Genomic DNA, 14,579 nt, shown 5'->3' with positions numbered 1-14,579 from the left:
ATATATAATCTCATAGCGTTGTGGTCGGAAAAGATACTTGATACAATTTCAATTTTCTTAAATTTACCAAGGCTTGATTTGTGACCCAAGATATGGTCTCTCCTGGAGAATGTTCCATAAGCACTTGAGAGAAATGTGTATTCTGTTGTTTTTGGATGGAATGTCCTATAAATATCAATTAAGTCCATCTTGTTTAATGTATCATTTAAAGCTTGTGTTTCCTTATTTATTTTCATTTTGGATGATCTGTCCATTGGTGAAAGTGGGGTGTTAAAGGCACCTACTGTGATGGTGTTACTGTTGATTTCCCCTTTTATGGCTTTTAGTATTTGCCTTATGTATTGAGGTGCTCCAATGTTGGGTGTGTAAATATTTACAATTGTTATATCTTCTTCTTGGATCGATCCCTTGATCATTATGTAGTGTCCTTCTTTGTGTCTTGTAATAGTCTTTATTTTAAAGTCTATTTTGTCTGATATGAGAATTGCTACTCCAGCTTTCTTTTGATTTCCATTTGCATGGAATATCTTTTTCTATCCCCTCACTTTCAGTCTGTATGTGTCCCTAGGTCTGAAGTGGGTTCCTTGTAGACAGCATAGATATGGTTGTTGTTTCTGTATCCATTCAGCCAGTCTATGTCTATTGGTTGGAGCACTTAATCCATTTACATTTAATGTAACTATCAATATGTATGATTCTATTACCATTTTCTTAATTGTTTTGGGTTTATTATTGAAGGTCTTTTCCTTCTCTTGTGTTTCCTGCCTAGAGAAGTTCCTTTAGTATTTGCTGTAAAGCTGGTTTGATGGTGCTGAATACTCTTAGCTTTTGTTTGTCTGTAAAGCTTTTAATTTCTTCATCAAATCTGAATGAGATCCTTGCTGGGTAGAGTAACCTTGGTTGTAGGTTTTTCTCCTTCATCACTTTAAATATGTCCTGCCACTCCCTTCTGGCTTGCAGAATTTCTGCTGAAAGATCAGGTGTTAACCTTATGGGGGTTCCTTTATGTGTTATTTGTTGTTTTTTCCTTACTGCTTTTAATATTTGTTCTTTGTATTTTATGTTTGATAGTTTGATTAATATGTGTCTTGGCCTGTTTCTCCTTGGATTTATCCTGTATGGGACTCTCTGTGCTTCCTGGACTTGATTAACTATTTCCTTTCCCATATTAGGGAAGTTTTCAACTATAATCTCTTCAAATATTTTCTCAGTCCCTTTCTTTTTCTCTTCTTCTTCTGGAACCCCTATAATTCGAATGTTCATGTGTTTTATGTTGTCTCAGAGGTCTCCGAGACTGTCCTCAATTCTTTTCATTCTTTTTTCTTTGTTCTGCTCTGCAGTAGTTATTTCCACTATTTTATCTTCCAGGTCACTTATCCGTTCTTCTGTCTCAGTTATTCTGCTATTGATCCCTTCTAGAGAATTTTTATTTTCATTTCTTGTGTTGTTCATCACTGTTTGTTTGCTCTTTAGTTCTTCTAAGTCCTTGTTAAACATTTCTTGTATTTTCTCCATTTTATTTCCAAGATTTTGGATCATCTTTACTACATTATTCTGAATTCTTTTTCAGGTAGACTGCCTATTTCCTCTTCATTTGTTACGTCTGGTGGGTTTCTGCCTTGCTCCTTCATCTGCAGTGTGTTTCTGTGTGTCTTCTCATTTTGCTTAACTGACTGTGTTTGGGGTCTCCTTTTTGCAGGCTGTAGGTTCGTAGTTTCCGTTGTTTTTGGTGTCTGTCCCCAGTGGCTAAGGTTGGTTCAGTGGGTTGTGTAGGCTTCCTGGTGGAGGGGACTGGTGCCTGTGTTCTGGTTGATGAGGCTGGATCTTGTCTTTCTCATGGGCAAGTCCACGTCTGCTGGTGTGTTTTGGGGTGTCTGGGGACTTATTATGATTTTAGGCAGCCTCTGCTAATGGATGGGGTTGTGTTCCTGTCTTGCTAGTTGTTTGGCATGGGGTGTCCTGCACTGTAGCTTGCTGGTCGTTGAGTGGAGCTGGGTTTTGGCATTGAGATGGAGATCTCTGGGAGATTTTTGCCATTTGATAGTATGTGGAACTGGGAGGTCTCTTGTGGACCAGTGTCCTGAACTGGGCTCTCCCACCTCAGTGGCACAGCCCTGATGCCTGGCTGGAGCACCAAGAGCCTGTCCTCCACATGGCTTAGAATAAAATTGAGGAGAAAAACTAAGAAAGAAAGAAGAAGATAAAATAAAATAAAGTAAAATAAAATAAAATAAAGTTAATAAAATAAAAAATATGTATTAAGAAAAAAAATTTTTTTAAGTAAAAAAGAAACAAAAAAACCCCGGACAGACAGCACTCTAGGTCAGATGATAAAAGCAAAGCTATACAGACAAAATCAAAGACAGAAGCAATCACATACACACTCACAAAAAGAGAAAAAGTGGAAAAAAATATATATATATATCGTTGCTCCCAAAGTCCACCTCCTCAATTTGAGATGATTTGTTGTCTATTCAGGTATTCCACAGATGCAGGATACATCAAGTTGATTGTGGAGATTTGCCGTACGCGGGCCTCTCACTGTTGTGGCCTCTCCCATTGCAGAGCACAGGCTCTAGACATGCAGGCTCAGCAGCCATGGCTCACGGGCCTAGCCCCTCCACGGCATGTGGGATCTTCCCGGACCAGGGCACGAACCCGTGTTCCCTGAATCGGCAGGCAGGCTCTCAAACACTGCACCACCAGGGAAGCCCTGATTGTGGAGATTTAATCCGCTGCTCCTGAGGCTGCTGGGAGAGATTTCCCTTTGTTCGCACAGCTCCCGGGATTCAGCTTTGGAGTTGGACCCACCTCTGTGTGTAGGTCACCTGATGTCATCTGTTCTTCGCTCAGACAGGACGGGGTTAAAGGAGCAGCTGCTTCGGGTGCTCTGGCTCCCTCAGGCCTGGGGGAGGGAAGGGTATGGAGTATGGGGCGAGCCTGCGGTGGCAGAGGCCGGAGTGACGTTGCACCAGCCTGAGGTGCGCCATGCGTTCTCCCAGGGAAGTTGTCCCTGGATCACGGGACCCTGGCCGTGGCGGGCTGCACAAGCTCCAGGGAGGGGAGGTGTAGAGAGTGACCTGTGCTTGCACACAGGCTTCTTGGTGGCTGCAGCAGCAGTCTTAGCGTCTCATGCCTGTCTCTCAGGTCTGCACTGATAGCTGTGGCTCGCGTCCGTCTGTGGAGCTCCTTTAAGTGGCACTTTTAATCCCCTCTCCTCGTGCACCAGGAAACAAAGAGGCAAGAAAAAGTCTCTTGCCTCTTCTGCAGCTCCAGACTTTCCCAGACTCCCTCCCGGCTAGCCTTGGCACACTAGCCCCCTTCAGGCTGTGTTCATGCAGCCAACCCCTGTCCTCTCCCTGGGATCTGACCTCCGAAGCCTGAGCCTCAGCTGCCACCCCCTGCCCATCCCTGCTGGTGAGCAGACAAGCTCCTCGGGCTGGTGAGTACTGGTCGGCACAGATCCTCTGTGCGGGAATCTCTCTGCTTTTCCCTCTGCACCCATGTTGCTGTGCTCTCCTCCGTGGCTCGGAAGCTTCCCCCCTCTGCCACCTGCAGTCTCCGCCCGCGAAGGGGCTTCCTAGTGTGTGGAAACCTTTCCTCCTTCACGGCTCCCTCCCAGTGGTGCAGGTCTTGTCCCTATTCTTTTGTCTCTGTTTTTTTCTTTTTTCTTTTGCCCTACCCAGGTACGTGGGGAGCTTCTTGCCTTTTGGGAGGTCTGACGTCTTCTGCCAGCGTTCAGTAGGTGTTCTGTAGGAGTTGTTCCACGTGTAGATGTGTTTCTGATGTATCTGTGGGGAGGAAGGTGATCTCCGCGTCTTACTCTTCTGCCATCTTGAAGCTCCTCCCGTTTTTTTAAAAACAAATCATTATTTTATCAGAAGTGTGTAAGAGTTCCATAGGAGAATTTTGGAGAGTTTGTGACAAGTTTATAGAAAATTTAGCACATAAAATAGTGAGAAGTATAGAAGAATAAGAATATATATCTAATAACCATGCATTAAAACAAAACAATAAATAATCCAATGCAACTCAGTAGATAAAAGATATGAGATTATTTACAGAGTTATAAATAGCAAATTGCTAATGTACATAAAAGCCATCAATAGGAATTTAAGAATTTTTTATTAGAGAAATTAAAATATAGCAAGTGTAAGACATATTTTCATACCCATCAAAAGGGGTAAAATGTAAAAGTCTGATAATAGCAAGTGTTATAAAGGATGCTGACCAATGGAAATAGATATATGCTGGTTGTAGGTACATAAATTTGTCCAAATATTTGGAGGGCAATTAGGCAATATGCATTAAAGTTGAAGCTGTGCATAGTCTTTAACTCAGGAATTAAGTACTGAGGAAATTCTCACATAGTGGCATGTGGATATATGAGCAAAAGCATTTACTACAGTCATAAAAATATAACAGTACAGATCGTTGGGATATGCCAATACCTAAAATTTTAAGTTTGTTAGGTTTTCCATAGTTTACTTGGCAGCTCTGGCTTATTGTTCTTCCCCACAGATCTAACAGGTAGTTATACAGGTAAAGGAAACCATATAGTTACTCTGTGAGGCATTTACAACCATGTAGGTTTACAGAAAAAGCCCCATCGGGATAGACCTCCACTGTTCTAGGGTGTGATAACTTAGGAGTGAATATGATTTGAACTTAATACATTTTTAGAGGGTGTCAAATTCAGAACTAGGCAGATCCATCTCCTGACCCTAAACATGGTCCTAAAGTAAATTGCTTGAGGAATTTGGATCTCAAAGGTTATAGGCAGTGAATTTTGAAGTGTCTGTATTCCATAGGAGATCATAGAAGCCCAGCTGAAAGAATTGTGGACTGACTGACATGACAGCTGTGGATTGAGCACAACTTCTTTTTGAAAGGGCTGTCTTATCTTGAAGATTATGACTTTGGAGGAAGTAAGGTGATTGGCAGTGGAAAGAATCAGAACATGTGAAATATCTTAAAAAATTATTGACAAATAATTTTGCCTATGTTACACATAAAAAAAACTTTACACTTTGGAAAAAAATATAATGCATTTTTCTGGATACACACAAATTTGTTGAAAGTATAAAAACAGATTTGGCATGATAAACGCTAAATTTAGGATCAAGGTTAATTGGGGAGAAATGGAAGGAAATGAAATTGTGTCACTAAATCCATGAATGCTGCTTTGAAGCAAAAGTAGCCTTGTATTGTTTTGTTTTAAACTGGGTAGCTACATGACTGTTGACGATATTATTCTCTATACTTCTAGGTATGCTAGAATTCTTCCTCAATTTTTAAAAATGGGTAAGTAGATGATGAAGAAATTGATATTTGCATCAAACCAATCTGAAAACTATGGAGATGGAAGGAAAGAGTGGGGTGAGATTGAAGTAGATTGAAGGGGAAGCATGAACTCATGAAATATCACCCAGATCAGTGAGAAGGCAGGTGGATGTTTCAGACTAACAGAAAGAACACAATGTGGGAATCAAAAGGAAGTGGCTCCCAGGTCTCAAGTGTTAGAGTGAGACTTAGGAAGATGCAAACTGATTTCTTCCCAACAATGCCTGTGGTGAGTGGAAAATCAGGGACCTGAGTTCCTCCCCTGGCTTTGCCCTTTTGTAAGGGAGGTTAGTATGAAAGTCGGTGTCTGCCTTGCCACACTTTCCTCATCTGGAGAACTAGGTACATTAGTTGTGTCACATTTTCATGAAGAGATTTGTGGCTTCTACCTCTAGATTGCATAGGATTACTCTTGGTTTCTAACTGTAATGTTTTATTCTCAAAATTAGAGTAGCAAAATAAAATATCTCCCCCGCACCTAAACTGCTACAGCATTTTGCCTTTCATGTATCTTGGATCAGCATCTTTAGACTTGTTCTTTTAAAATGTTCTGGTCTCTGTTCATTTTCAAACATTTCCTTTAATTCTTAATTTTTTCACACTAAGCAAAATCCATTTTCCTACCCTTTTGCTAAATGTTTTTTCTAGTGCATATCATTCATTAACAAGAGAACAATTCCCAGGGATGTCTTAGAAACAAATGTAAGAAATGGAGTCAAAATATGGCGCTGCTAGTTATCGCAGCTGAAATTGACTTAAATTCCCTAATTCATAAGTAAAAGAAGATCCATATGCACTGGTTATATTTATATCATGTATTTTCCATTTCAAAGATAAAATAAGAATCACGAAAATAAATGTCCTAATAATTTATTTGATTCAAAAGAAAAATCACTTAAACACCAAATAACTTCAACAGCAGCAAAAGAAATATCTTTTACAATGGAAGTATTGTTCAGGACTAGACCATTTGACTTGGGAGAAACAACTTGGGTAATGTGACAGAGAATCTTGTCCCAGTCAGTGTTTCATTTTAATAACTGTTTTAAGTTAAATATCTACCAGATCAACTGTAGTTGATTCCAGTAGTGCTCCTTCACTGTGTATATATATAGTGTAAATAAAAGTATTTAAATATATACATATATATTTAATTTAGCTGTGTTAAATGGCATTATATGTATCTATCAAGCTTTTCTTAGAGTTTCGCTTAGTATTTTCACATCTCCAGTGTTGTGCACTTTGGAAATCGAGAGCAAAGAAGTAAAAGATGAGGAAGTAGGAACTAATTGGGCACTTTCTTTGAAAGGATTAATGAAGTCTTTGAATAGAGGCTAAACCCCAGTGAAATAAGTGAAAATAAGCAAAAAGTACAAAACTCTATATAAACGTATTGTTTTTACATTCCTTTGTTTTGGTGATTATGAGGAAAAGATACAAGTTTAATACATATTCCAATCCTTCAGATTGTATCATCCCAGTGCAACCACTTCTGTCTTCCTCCGTCACTTTAAATATCTGCCCATTAGAAACAGTAAGCACCTCACTGTAAAAACTGTGAATCATTAGGTAAATGAAATAAAGAGAAGCAGAAGTGTAAGTTGGATGCAGAATGAGCAAATCAGTGAATTGCTAAACAAAGTAAAACAGAAATATTCTCTATTGCTGAATATCAGATCAACTCAGCCTCTAGAAATACTGACCCTTAAGCAACTCTTAGCAGAAACTCAGAAAGACAGACCGTGTGGTCATCCAGAATACTCAGATGACTTACAGAGTTGTCGGTGTGTTAGGTGGCCTAATACCAGTCTTCGTTATATTCTAGGAGGTCTGATCTTGTAGATGAAACAAAGGACCAGGAATCTCTGGGCAGTGACAACCCTTACCAAGGATTGTATCGAATTGACCAAAAAGTTCGTTAGGGTTTTTCTGTTAATGTCTTATGGAAAATCCGGAATCAACTTATTGGCCACCCACTAACAATTGTCATTTGCTTCAGAACAGAACCCATCTACAGCCTGGTAATACAAAGGGAATATTAAAAAAGAATATCAGAGAATCAGCTCAATTATCTACAGCTGCACTGTCCAGTACAGTAGCCACTAGCTACTGGTGAATTTGAATGTTTTGAAACTAAATAAAATTAAAGATGCAGTTCCTCAGTAGCACTCTCCACATTTAACTACTCAGTGGCTGATGTACTGGACAGCACAGATACAGGACATTTCCATCATCTGGGCAGTGCCAAGCCAGAATATTGTGGTCCATGAATCAGCAGCATTGGCATCACCCAGTGGTTTCTATTTATCTTTTTAATTTTAATTTAATTTAATTTTTTAAATAAATGTATTTATTTATTTATTTTTGGCTGTGTTCGGCCTTCATTGCTGCATGCAGGCTTTCTCTAGTTGAGGCGAGCGGGTGCTACTCTTTGTTGCAGTGCGCGGACTTCTCATAGCGGTGGCTTCTCTTGTTGTGGAGCATGGGCTGTAGGCACATGGGCTTCAGTAGTTGTGGCTTGCGGGCTCTAGAGCACAGGCTCAGTAGTTGTGGTGTGCAGGCTTAGTTGCTCTGAGGCATGTTGGATCTTCCTGCAGCATGGATCGAACCCGTGTCCCCTGCATTGGCAGGTGGATTCTTAACTACTGTGCCACCAGGGAAGTCCCCCAGAGGTTTTTAGAAATGCAGAAACTTGGGCCCTAGTACATCTTTATGTGATATGTGTGTACATTAAAGTATTAAAGAGTAATGGTCTAAAGCTCATTCCAGGACTCTAGTCATTAAAAGATAAATGGCATACAAGTCAGAAAGCTGAGACAGAGTAGCTCAGTAGATTGTACAGGAACCCTCTATGTACAGGAACTATCTGGGTTCATCCAAATAACCTTGGATGCATAACCTCTTTTTGTGAAGCTGAGATGACTAATATTATGTCTATTTTGGTCAAGACTGGGTAGGTAACAAATATACTAGCAAACAAATAACAATAACAAATAACAAATTTCAACAGTACTTACTATTTGCTTGACACTCTTTGCTGGGCAAGTTAGGCGTTTTCTAAATTATTCCACATAAGTGACCTTTAAACACTTTTACTGATGATATAATTTAGCCTCAACAAGTACAAAAATCATGCCCATGATCACACAGCTAAGAAATGACAGAGCCAAATTTGAAGAAAATTTAAAAAAAGGTTTTTTCCCTTAGTCAACAGAAAATTAAGAAATATGTGCTGTTATTTTTGTTTCAAGGCTTAGAATTTTTAACCATAATTACTACTGTGGCAGAAATTAAATAAACCTTATTTGAGATTCAACTAAGAGAATATGACTAAGAAAGATTTTCTGCCCATGCTCAGCAGTGGTGAAAAGAAATATTTACAATTTCCTTAAAAGCTTTTAGTCTTTTGGAGAGGCTGTAATCTGCATTAGCAGGGGTTGTACCCTTGACGTGACATTCAGTTTTATCCTTGTTGCATTTCGAAACCTGAACTTGAGTTTCTCTCTGCCTCACTTAATGGAGGGCCACTCTTCTGCATGCATTATTAAGTTTAACTCCTACTGTTGCCTCCCCAGAATCAGACAGCACTATGATCTCCCATTAGCTATGAGAGCAAACTGCAAAGTTCTTAGTAATGCAGGCAAAATTGAATTATTTTACTGGGGATCATAGAATTCGGTAGTGCAACCAAGCAACCATATCAAGACAGTAGTTAAGAAAACGTGTTTTGAACAATTTTTATACTGACCACCACAAGCAGCTACTTGTTCACTTGGTTTATTGATAAAGGCTACCCTTATACAAGTTAAAGTAATTAATTCTTTAAATCAGAATTGCAAAAGCAACAGTCAAAGCTGGTCTTTTGCAAATGAATTTTTCATTTTTAAGCAGATAATGCAAGCAATTGTTTTCTCAATGGAGATTTTAAGGAACTTAGAAACCTATAGAGTAAAAAGAAAATTTAATGAAGATTAGCCAAGAAATTCCCATCAAGTATAGAATAGTTCCTATTTATAGTTCTTTGATATCAACTATTTATTATTTAATTATCAATTTTCCCTATCTTACATTTTTGAACACATATTTCATATATTCTAAGTTGGCTTATGTATTTAAACATATTGCAAATATCTATTTAATATTTAAATATAAATATATGATTTTTAAACAACAAAATGATTTGATAAGAGATAGTAGCACACAGTACATTCACATTGTGTGGTGGAAACTAAATTTCAGAAACTATCATTTGTCCACTTAAGTCAATCAGGTTTGCTGATGAGTTTGGAGAAGTGATTGGGAGAATCAAGTATCTTTAGCCTAACTAATAGAAGTTTAAATAATTAATGGACTTTCATGTGAAGAAATTTTGTGTCGCATCATAATGCAGATCTAGGGTCAGCAAATGATTAAGCAGTGGTGGAGACAAATTCTAAAGCAATAATTTCTAACAATACGCTTTAAAAAAATTAAAAATAATAAAAAGAAATAAAAACATTGGGTTGTAGGTCACAGGTTAATCTCTTGGGTGAGCTCATTTCATTCCATCCTCAGGGAGAAGAGTTGTAGGTGGATCAAAGAAAAATTGAAGTTCTGAAAGACTTCAAATCCGTGTGCCAATGGGTGGGGCTTTAGGGACCATATCAGTGGAGGTCTGAGTGTTCTTCCTTCTTGTGGTTTTTGTTCCTTTCCTGCTACAGTGCTGATGAGGTAGCCTGATGATTACTTCTGCCTGCAGGTGTTCTTACGTTTGGAAGGTAAACCAATTGTCATAATATAGAAGCCCAGTGCACAGGAAATTAGTTTAGGCAAGCTTTGCTCCAGGCTTAAAGAAAAAGATGTCCATAGCCATCATGGCTTACAGGGAAACTGGCATGGAGAACATTTCCCTAGCTAACATCATTTTTGGGCCTGAAGATGAAGGCAAAGAATAACCATCTGATTTTTTTTCTATATTGTCTGGCGATATGAAATGTTGACAGGATAGCTTGTCAATATTCAAAAAATGATAAAGAATTAAATTTTTTTCCTTTTATATTAGTTCCTTACAAAATCTGAGTTAACTTCTTTTGAAGGCACAATGTCGATATTCAACAAATATCAAAAATAAATTTTATTAACAAATGCTGGAGAGGGTGTGGAGAAAAGGGAACATTACTACACTGTCGGTGGGAATATAAGTTGGTGCAGCCACTATGGAAAACAGTATGGCGGTTCCTCAAAAAGCTAAAAATAGAGTTGCCATATGATCCAGCAATCCTGCTCCTGGGTATATATCTGGACAAAATTATAATTCAAAAAGATATATGCACGCCTATGTTCATAGTAGCACTATTCACAATAGCCAAGACATGGAAACAACCTAAATGTCCATCAACAGATGAATAGATAAAGAAAATGTGATACATATATACAGTGGAATACTACTCAGCCATAAAAAGAAGGAAACAATGACATTTGCAGCAACATGGATGGACCTAGAGATTATCATACTAAGTGAAGTAAGTCAGACAGAGAAAGACAAATACCATGTGATATCACTTATATGTGGAATCTAAAATATGACACAAACGAACCTATCTACAAAACAGAAATGAACTCACAGACATAGAGAACAGACTTGTGGTTGCCAAGGGAGAGGGGAATGGGGGAGGGATGAAGTGGGAGTTTGGGGTTAGCAGATGCAAGCTATTATATATAGAATGGATGAACAACAAGATCCTACTGTCTAGCATACGGAACTGTATTCAATATCCTGTGATAAACCATAATGGAAAAGAATATTAAAAAAAGGATATATATATGTATAACTGAATCACTGTGCTGTACAGCAGAAATTAACACAACATTGTAAGTCCATATACTTCAATTAAAAAATTAAAAAATTAAATTTATAACTTAACCTTAGGCAACATATTTAGTAGCTCAGGACAAAGTATTATGAATTTTACTCCTCGTTTCATTGTTTCACATACATATGGCAGTTCTATTAATGGGTAGAACTGTGTGTTCTACCCATTAATAAATGATATTACCATTTCAGTATATTTGCCTTAGCAAAATGTAGAAATTTACATGCATTTGCTTCTAAAATAAACACCTGAAATTACTAATTGTTGATTAGAGTCTCTGAAGAATTGATTAATTCATTTATTAAATCATCCTATGATTCATTAAGCCAAACTTTTGACAGAGAATTAAATAAAGTAACTGTGTTAAAAAAATGTTTTAAACATTGCAACCATTTTCTCAGTTGTCTTTCATCTGTATGTCTGTCAAATTTACTTAGACATAGTTGAGTTGGTGATACTTTGATATGCAAAGAAGTTCCTTGTTTTAACAGGAAACCATCCACTAGAACACATCTAAATTCTCATTATATAATTTGACAGTGAAAAAACAGAAGGCAATAGAGTGACAGGTGTGAGAAAATAAAAGACATTTACAATAATGTAGAACAATAATAGGACTTATTATTGGGTGCTTACTATGCACCAGGTATGGAACACATTTCACATGCAATGACATATTTAATTCTCATAACAACTAAAGGAAGAAACTACCATTAGCATCACCATTTTCAGATGAGACCAAAGTCATATCTCTAGTATATGGCAGTGCTGGACTCAAACTCAAGTCTCTCAACACTAAAGTCCATACTCTCAAAAGAAACCTACTGTTTCTTTTGCAGTCAGTAATGTGGTTAACAGTATCATTAACAAATATGGACACTTTCAAGATGGGCAAATAAATGGGGCAAAAATCTGTGTAAATATAACCTTAATGTTCCAGAAAGTATTACAAGCTACCCACTGAATGTATTAATAAATGTTAGAGATTTGTGTTTTTGGAAAAGGTTATTTGGATTTCCACTTCCAATTAGGATGTAGCAGTACATAAACGAACTTCACTCCTATGGTAGCAGCAAGACAAAAATATTATTATGCTAAAATGTATAATTTTTATAAAACAATTGAAGAGAACTGGACATTAAGATGTCTTAATGAACTAAATTCCAGAGAGAAAGAGAGAGAGATGAGCCCTTTATAGGTTATCAAAGTGCCACTTCTATACCTGAGGTCAAGCACCTACTGTGTGAATAGGTAAATGGGAAAGTAAGCCCATCCCCAAAGAGAGAGAGCCTTGTAGAGACAATGTAAAATCAGCCAGTTTCTAATGGAAGATAGAAAATCAGTAATAAAAAATTTAAATATCTTGGCCTGACAATCCTCTCACTTCCCTTTGCAGAATATTGCTGAGTAAAGGCAGTGGAGGTGAGAGTGAAAAGCAGAGTCTTTCAGCAGACGTGTGCAGCTACACGGTGCTTAATACTCCAGGGATCAGCTAGAGAAGAATCCAAAAATGAACCAAAACTACCTAAAATTGCAATCTGAACCACTTCCAGCTCAAACTCTGACAAGATCAAAGAGATTAGCTGAAGAATAAAAAGAAGGCCTTAATCCAATTTGAAACCACCGCTGAATGCAATCAATTTATGGTAACAGGCCATACAAACTCAACTGAACTCTTCATGGAATCTGAAAAATCATTCCTTTTTACAAGTTGTCCCCTGAGAAAGGAATACTACTGGAACTCCCTAGGAAAAATAATAACACAACAGCAACAAAATATTTTATAGTTTAATCTCTATTTAATGTACATGCCCAGCATTAAATCTTCTTTAAAAAATAAGCAAAGAAGCAGTGAATGTTACCATAATTAAGAGAAAAGATAGTCAATAGAGGAAGAGCAACAGATGACCCAGATAGTGTAATGAGTAGGAAAAGTTTGAAAGGACTATAATTATGTTAAGAATTGCAAAAACAAAGAATGGAAACAGAAAACAAAACAAAAAAATAGTTTGGGACAAGAAATGGAAAATTATGGTATGGAAAGGAATATATGTAGTATATGAAAGAAAACTTCTAAAACAAATATATGATATTTTAAATGTAAAATTATTTAAAATAAACTGAAAGCAGTGTAGATCAATTACCCCCTCCTATCCTTTGTGATAATTTTGGATACAGTTCAGACACAGCAGAAGAAAGGGTTAGTTATCCTTATACAGATTAATAGAAATTATACAAATCGAAGCACAGAAACAAAAATAAAACAATGCATAGGCAACCAGTGACCTGTAGAAAAACATCCAGTTTCTAACCTATTTATAATTGGAGTCAAGAGAAGAGAAGAGAAAGAATATGCTAGAAAAATTTTTTATGAAAAAATAGCTTAAAAGGTCCATATTTATTGTAAAACTTCAATATACATTTCCAAGAAACAAAGAAAATCTAAGCTCAATAAATATAAAAATAACCACCTTTAGACACATCAAAGCCAAACTACTGAAAACCTAAGATAATTTTAAAATGTTGAATGCAGACAGAAAAAAAGACATTGCACTGAAGGAAAAACAGTAAGAATGATAATTGACTTCTCATCAGACATAATAGAAGCCAGCAGACAACAAAATGAGACTTTTAGTGTGCAAAGAGAAAAAAAGCCAAGCCTTCATTCAATATTCACAAAAATATTCTTTAAAAATAAAGGCAAAATTAAGACATATTTAGATAATCAAAAGCTGAGAGAATTCATTGGCTCAAAAACCACCCTAAAAAATCCTAAAGGAAGGTCTTCAGATCAACAAAGGAATCCAAAAGTATCTTTTAAAAAAATACTGGAAAGGCCAGGAGACATAAGGTCAATTTACAAAATTTAATTACATTTCTACATAATAAGAAAAAATAATTGGAAAATGACAATTCTTTTAAGTATAATACAGTATCAAAAATATAAAACCCTTAGGAGTAAGTTTATTGAAAAATATGCAAGAACTCTGCAATGAAATATAAAACACATTTTGAGAGATATTAAAGATGATTTAAATAATAAAAGATATGGCACATTCAAAAAGTGGAATCAATATTGGTAAGATATTAAATCTCAAACTAGTGATTCAGTGCTATCTAGATCAAAATACCAGCATTTTTTGGTAAAATTGACAAGATGTTTCTGAAATGTATATGGAATTCAGAAGGATCTGGCATAGCCAAAACAATCTAGAAAAAGAAAAACAATTTCAGAGGGCTTTCACTACTTGATTTCAAGGTAACACACTGTATCATAAGATACAATTACTTCCTGTTTGTAAAGCTTACAATAAAGCTACATTAATTTCAACAACATGGTATTGACAGAAAGGCAAATAGATCTACAGAATAGAACAAAATAGG

General features: G+C 36.8%; 1 non-coding gene across 1 annotated transcript; it reads right to left on the bottom strand.

The window, feature by feature from the left end:
* Positions 1 to 4,495: 4,495 nt before the first annotated feature.
* Positions 4,496 to 4,626, bottom strand: LOC132501735 (small nucleolar RNA SNORA18). Its single transcript, XR_009534300.1, has one exon. It is a non-coding gene; the product is annotated as a small nucleolar RNA SNORA18 (small nucleolar RNA).
* Positions 4,627 to 14,579: the final 9,953 nt, after the last annotated feature.

Source organism: Mesoplodon densirostris, chromosome 1 (genome assembly GCF_025265405.1).
Source record: "Mesoplodon densirostris isolate mMesDen1 chromosome 1, mMesDen1 primary haplotype, whole genome shotgun sequence".
Lineage (NCBI taxonomy): Eukaryota > Metazoa > Chordata > Mammalia > Artiodactyla > Ziphiidae > Mesoplodon > Mesoplodon densirostris.
This window is presented reverse-complemented; position numbering and strand designations above follow the sequence as displayed.